This window comes from Pimephales promelas, chromosome 2 (genome assembly GCF_988280905.1).
Source record: "Pimephales promelas chromosome 2, fPimPro1.hap1.1, whole genome shotgun sequence".
Taxonomy (NCBI): Eukaryota; Metazoa; Chordata; class Actinopteri; order Cypriniformes; family Leuciscidae; genus Pimephales; species Pimephales promelas.
Window position 1 is genome coordinate 51,857,976 of NC_142770.1, and position 7,500 is coordinate 51,865,475.

Sequence of the window (7,500 nt, forward strand, 5' to 3'; positions counted from 1 at the left end):
TAGTCTGGATTTTATATGCCCACCCAGAGCGAGTCTGAGTGGGACTCACGACGGTCTGATCAATGGTAGGGGGTGCTCTGTGTTTTGCACCACCACACTTGCCCTCTTCCATACAGCCCCGAAGGCCCGTTTTAGGACCGTCTTCCCTCCAGGTCGAGCTCCAGGGGGTGTCGGGCGAATCTGACTCTGGCCCAGGACGGGCCACCCTCCCTGGGCTGGCCAGGGAGGTCTGAGACCATGGGGCTTTGAACCCACGTCACGCCATTGGACTTAGTCGATTTTTCTCAATTTTTTTGGCACCAGAGCCGGACCCCGCCACGTGCGCCGGGCTCGTGCCCAGGAAAGATGCACCCTGCCTGGGGTGCACTTTTCAGAAAACCAGCCTGTCTTTTCCTGGAGGTCTCGTACTTCCAGAGCTCCGACGGGGCGTAGTCTGGATTTTATATGCCCACCCAGAGTGAGTCTGAGTGGGACTCACGACGGTCTGATCGCTGGTAGGGGTCCTCTGTGTTTGCCACCACCACGCTTCCCCCTCTCTCATACATCCCCGAAGGCCCGTTTTAGGACCGTCTTCGCTCCAGGCGGAGCTCCAGGGGTGGCGGGCGAATCTGAATCTGGCCCAGGACGGGCCACCCTCCCTGGGCTGGCCAGGGAGGTCTGAGGGCATGGAGCTTTGGAACCACACCACGTTATTGGACTCTGTCTATTTTTTCCCCCAAACTTTGGCACCAGAGCCGGACCACCACACCATGTGCGCTGGGCTCGTGCCCAGGAAAAGATGCACCCTGCCTGGGGTGCACTTTTCAGAAAACCAGCCTGTCTTTTCCTGGAGGTCTCGTAACTTCCAGAGCTCCAGCGCGGCGTAATCTGGATTTTTACATGCCCACCCAGAGTGACTCTGAGTGGGACTCACGACGGTCTGATCGCTGGTAGGGGGTCCTCTGTGTTTGCCACCACCACGCTTCCCCTCTCTCATACATCCCCGAAGGCCCGTTTTAGGACCGTCTTCGCTCCAGGCGGAGCTCCAGGGGTGGCGGGCGAATCTGAATCTGGCCCAGGACGGGCCACCCTCCCTGGGCTGGCCAGGGAGGTCTGAGGGCATGGAGGTTTGGAGCCACCGCACATTTTTTGTACTTTGTCGTTTTTCGAGATCTGGGCTTCAGAGTCGAGCCCAGGCTCCGTTTCAAGGTGGGCATTGGGCTTCGTTCTTGCCCAGGAGACCCGCACCCTGCCTGGGATGCACTTTTCAGAGAAACCGGGCCGCCTTTTCCTGGAGGTTCTCGTGTTTTTCAGAGCTCCACCACAGCAGAGATTGAATCCTCTTCCCCAGCCAGAGTGCACCCTCTCTGGCTTGGGTGAGTGCCTTGAGTGCCCTGGAGGTCCGAACCAACAGCACGTTTATGGACTTTGTCTATTTTTCCAAATTCGACTCCAGAGTCAAGCCGGCCAAGGGGCTCTCTGAAGGCCCCTCTCTCCCTCCCTCATCCTCTACAAGAGCCCCATGGTCCGTTTTAGGACCGTCTTCGCTCCAGGCGGAGCTCCAGGGGTGGCGGGGGAAATCTGAGTCTGGCCCAGGACGGGCCACCCTCCCTGGGCTGGCCAGGGAGGTCTGAGGGCATGGAGGTTTGGAGCCACCGCACCTTTTTGTACTTTGTCGTTTTTCGAGATCTGGGCTTCAGAGTCGAGCCCAGGCTCCGTTTCAAGGTGGGCATTGGGCTTCGTTCTTGCCCAGGAGACCCGCACCCTGCCTGGGATGCACTTTTCAGAGAAACCGGGCCGTCTTTTCCCTGGAGGTTTTCGTGTTTTTCAGAGCTCCACCACAGCAGAGATTGAATCTGCTTCCCCAGCCAGAGTGCACCCTCTCTGGCTTGGGTGAGTGGTGCCTTGAGTGGCCAGGGCCAACATCACCCACGGGCATCGGGCTTTATTCGTGCCCATGAGACCCGCACCCTGCCTGGGATGCACTTTTCAGAGAAACCGGGCCGTCTTTTCCTGGAGGTTTCGCGTTTTTCCAGAGCTCCACCACAGCAGAGATTGAATCTGCTTCCCCAGCCAGAGTGCACCCTCTCTGGCTTGGGTGAGTGCCTTGAGTGGCCAGGGCCAACATCACCCACGGGGCATCGGGCTTTATTCGTGCCCAGGAGACCCGCACCCTGCCTGGGATGCACTTTTCAGAGAAATCGGGCCGTCTTTTCCTGGAGGTTTCGCGTTTTTCCAGAGCTCCACCACAGCAGAGATTGAATCTGCTTCCCCAGCCAGAGTGCACCCTCTCTGGCTTGGGTGAGTGCCTTGAGTGGCCAGGGCCAACATCACCCACGGGCATCGGGCTTTATTCGTGCCCATGAGACCCGCACCCTGCCTGGGATGCACTTTTCAGAGAAATCGGGCCGTCTTTTCCTGGAGGTTTCGCGTTTTTCCAGAGCTCCACCACAGCAGAGATTGAATCTGCTTCCCCAGCCAGAGTGCACCCTCTCTGGCTTGGGTGAGTGCCTTGAGTGGCCAGGGCCAAAATCACCCACGGGGCATCGGGCTTTATTCGTGCCCAGGAGACCCGCACCCTGCCTGGGATGCACTTTTCAGAGAAATCGGGCCGTCTTTTCCTGGAGGTTTCGCGTTTTTCCAGAGCTCCACCACAGCAGAGATTGAATCTGCTTCCCCAGCCAGAGTGCACCCTCTCTGGCTTGGGTGAGTGCCTTGAGTGGCCAGGGCCAACATCACCCACGGGGCATCGGGCTTTATTCGTGCCCAGGAGACCCGCACCCTGCCTGGGATGCAGATCGGTTTGTGTGAGTCCTGGTTGGGTGAGCGTTACCCTTCTACATCACCCCCAAGGCCCGTTTTAGGACCGTCTCGGCTCCGGGCGGACAGCCGGGGGGCAGGGGGCGAATCTGCCTCCGGCCCGGGTCGGAGCTCCCTCCCCGGGGCCGTGCGTGGAGACCCGTCGCGCCCGGAGCTCCCGTGCAACCCCACGTTTTGGACTTGGGTTTTGGAGCGAGCGAGCGGGGTCGAACCCCGGGGGCCGAGCCGCCACGGAGTCCCCGAGCCCCGGGGACGAAGCCCCGGGAGCGAGGTCCCTCCGTGGAGGCGCGAGCCCCCAGGGCCCGGCCGCCCGCCCGGGGAGGAGAGCGCACGCTCCCCTACCCCTCAAAACCCACGTGGCTGGTTGCAGCAGACCCTGTGCACCGGAGGTTCCTCCAGGAGCGCGGGGCTGGGTGCTCTAAGCCCAAGTCATACAGGCAACCATGCCTCCCCGGGACTCCCCCTGCGAGCGGCGGCTGTTTGAAGGACGGTAACCCCACTGCACGGGGCTTCAAACGACCGTAGCTCGCCGAAGGCGGCTCCGATCGACGCCAAATTTTTATGGGCTGGAGAACGGGACGAGACCTTTCGAATGAGACCGCCCCCAGCCCCGTGGGCCCCCGGGGGCCCGATACGGGCCCCCAAAGCGCCCCGGAAGCGGAAAAACGCAAATATCTCGCCGAAAACTCGACGTGCCCGGCCGAGGCCGGGCTCATTCGAACCGTCTCGCCGAGCTGAACGCGTCCATATGCGTTTCGTCGTTTTTGGTCGAGTATTCGCGGAGATATCGGCCGAAAACCCTCGGCCGCGCTCTGAAATGGCGCCCGCCGATGACGTCACGATCCCGGGAGAAAATCGCCCGTATCTCCGCGACGCGAAGGCCCAGAGAGCTCAAATTTGGGTGGCGAGGTCCCACGGGGGCCCTCGCTCGAACCAGGGCGGCGGCGGGCCCCGGGGACGCCCCCTACCGGATCGCCGTTCGCCGGGACCCCCGACTTTGAACGGCTATAACTCGGGGACCCGGGCGAGTTGGACCTCGTGGGTGGGCTCTTTCGAAAGGCCCCGTCCGGCACTACGGTCGATTCGAGTTTGGGGAAGATTGGCCCAGGGGTTCGCGAGATATAAGCCAAAAAACGCCGCGCCTTTGACCGGGCCTAACTCCCTGACCCCGAGGCCCCCGGGGACGCGGGTGGCCTCTTTGGATAGGGCCCCTCGAGGCCTACGGAAGACCCGAGTTTGAAATTTTTTCGCCCGGCCGTCTTCGAGATATCGGCGAAAAACGGAATCTTCCCGTCCGGTGGGTGGGTGTGGGTGTCTCCGGGGGGCGGGGGGACTTCCAGGACCCCGGGGGGGGGGCCACCTGGCCGTGCCCGAGGACGGTGCACCTCCCTGGGTGTGCCGTCAGAGCCTCCGGGGCCCCGGAAGTCCCCGCCCGCTGCACGTTTTCGGACTTTGAGGGATTTTCGGGCCCGGAAAAGGGCCCCGAATTCGAACGCACGTAGCTCGGGGACCCGGGGGCCCAGAGACACCGGACTCGGGTCAAGTGTGGCGTCCCGGCGGGCCCCTCGCAAAGAGCCCGCCCCCGAGCTCCGGGGCCCCCGGGTCCCGGAGAAAAGGGGCCCGACGTGTCGGGGGGGCGCCCGGGAAGGAAAGGTCCCAGGGGCCCGGGGGAGGCGGGTTCCGAGAGGGCCCGTGGGGAGCCCCCGACACCCGAAAGGGCGAGCCGCTGGGACCTCCCCTCTCCGAGATACGGGCCGTTTTCTCCGAAAGTCGCCCGCGCGTAACGGGGCCCATCTCGGGACCGGGAGGTCCCAGCGGCTCGCGGCGGCGGGTGCGGGGCCCGCTCTCGGGGACCTTGCTCCTCCCGCCGTCCCGAGCCACGGGGACCTTCCGGTCCCGAGATACGGCCACTTCCTGTCCAGCTTTGACCGGGTGTAACTCGAAAAGTAAGCCGAGTTGGGGCTCCACACTCGGGGCTATTGGGGGCCTCTGGGAGGGCCCCACACGCCGGGTGTATGGGGCCCCAACTCGGCTTGGTTCCGGAGATATGGCCCTTTAAAGTTTCAACTTTGACCGGCTGTAACTCGAAAAGTGAGCCGAGTTGGGGCTCCACACTCGGGGGTATTGGGGGCCTCTAGGAGGGCCCCCCACGCCGGGTGTATGGGGCCCCAACTCGGCTTGGTTCCGGAGATATGGCCCTTTAAAGTTTCAACTTTGACCGGCTGTAACTCGAAAAGTGAGCCGAGTTGGGGCTCCACACTCGGGGGTATTGGGGGCCTCTAGGAGGGCCCCCCACGCCGGGTGTATGGGGCCCCAACTCGGCTTGGTTCCGGAGATATGGCCCTTTAAAGTTTCAACTTTGACCGGCTGTAACTCGAAAAGTAAGCCGAGTTGGGGCTCCACACTCGGGGGTATTGGGGGCCTCTAGGAGGGCCCCCCACGCCGGGTGTATGGGGCCCCAACTCGGCTTGGTTCCGGAGATATGGCCCTTTAAAGTTTCAACTTTGACCGGCTGTAACTCGAAAAGTAAGCCGAGTTGGGGCTCCACACTCGGGGGTATTGGGGGCCTCTAGGAGGGCCCCCCACGCCGGGTGTATGGGGCCCCAACTCGGCTTGGTTCCGGAGATATGGCCCTTTAAAGTTTCAACTTTGACCGGCTGTAACTCGAAAAGTAAGCCGAGTTGGGGCTCCACACTCGGGGGTATTGGGGGCCTCTAGGAGGGCCCCCCACGCCGGGTGTATGGGGCCCCAACTCGGCTTGGTTCCGGAGATATGCCCGTTTGAAGTTGCAACTTCTACCCAGTCTAATAATCCCAAAATAATAATTAAATAAAAAAAAAAATAATAATAAAAATAAAAATAAGCCGAGTTGGGGCTCCACACTCTGGGCCTGGGGGGCACCACTAGGAGATCCCCCTGTGCCCAGAGCGTGGAGCCCCGAATCGGCTTTCCACACCACTCACACCGGTTTCTGACTACCTTAAGAGAGTCATTGTTAGTCGCGCAGTTTACCCGACTCTGGGAACCGGGGCTTTGGGCTTGGGGGAGACCCACCGCTCGCCCCCTAACACGTCGGGGGGGACCAGGGGGCACCCGCCTGGACCCCCTCAGCCCCACTTCGGAGAACCAGAACGCTGGCCAGGGACCCCCACGGCGGTTGAAGTTTGAACTTCTACCCGGTGCATCCCGAAAAATTGAAAAAATAAAATAAAATAAGATAATAATAATAATAATAATAATAATTTTAAAAAAAATAAGCCGAGTTGGGGCTCCACACTCTGGGCCTGGGGTGGACCACTAGGAGATCCCCCTGTGCCCAGAGCGTGGAGCCCCAACTCGGCTTTCCACACCACTCACACCGGTTCCTGCCTACCTTAAGAGAGTCAAAGTTACTCCCGCAGTTTACCCGACTCTGGGAACCGGGGCTTTGGGCTTGGGGGAGACCCACCGCTCGCCCCCTAACACGTCGGGGGGACCAGGGGGCACCCGCCTGGACCACCTCCTGCCCGACTCGGAGAACCAGAGCTCTGGCCAGGGGACCCCCACGGCGGTTGAAGTTTGAACTTCTACCCGGTGCATCCCGAAAAATTGAAAAAATAAAATAAAATAAGATAAAAAAAAAAATAATAATAATAATAATAATTTTAAAAAAAAAATAAGCCGAGTTGGGGCTCCACACTCTGGGCCTGGGGTGGACCACTAGGAGATCCACCTGTGCCCAGAACATGGAGCCCCAACTCGGCTTTCCACACCACTCACACCGGTTCCTGCCTACCTTAAGAGAGTCAAAGTTACTCCCGCAGTTTACCCGACTCTGGGAACCGGGGCTTTGGGCTTGGGGGAGACCCACCGCTTGCCCCCTAACACGTCGGGGGGACCAGGGGGCACCCGCCTGGACCACCTCCTGCCCGACTCGGAGAACCAGAGCCCTGGGCAGGGACCCCCATCGCCGTACCCCCTCCTGCCCGACTCGGAGAACCAGAGCCCTGGGCAGGGACCCCCACCGCCGTACCCCCTCCTGCCCGACTCGGAGAACCAGAGCCCTGGGCAGGGACCCCCACCGCCGTACACCCTCCTGCCCGACTCGGAGAACCAGAGCCCTGGGCAGGGACCCCCACCGCCGTACACCCCTCTGCCCGACTCGGAGAACCAGAGCCCTGGGCAGGGACCCCCACCGCCGTACCCCCTCCTGCCCGACTCGGAGAACCAGAGCCCTGGGCAGGGACCCCCACCGCCGTACCCCCTCCTGCCCGACTCGGAGAACCAGAGCCCTGGGCAGGGACCCCCACCGCCGTACACCCTCCTGCCCGACTCGGAGAACCAGAGCCCTGGGCAGGGACCCCCACCGCCGTACACCCCTCTGCCCGACTCGGAGAACCAGAGCCCTGGGCAGGGACCCCCACCGCCGTACACCCTCCTGCCCGACTCGGAGAACCAGAGCCCTGGGCAGGGACCCCCACCGCCGTACACCCTCCTGCCCGACTCGGAGAACCAGAGCCCTGGGCAGGGACCCCCACCGCCGTACACCCCTCTGCCCGACTCGGAGAACCAGAGCCCTGGGCAGGGACCCCCACCGCCGTACACCCCTCTGCCCGACTCGGAGAACCAGAGCCCTGGGCAGGGACCCCCACCGCCGTACACCCCTCTGCCCGACTCGGAGAACCAGAGCTCCTGCACAGCTCTGGCCTACACCCTCACCAG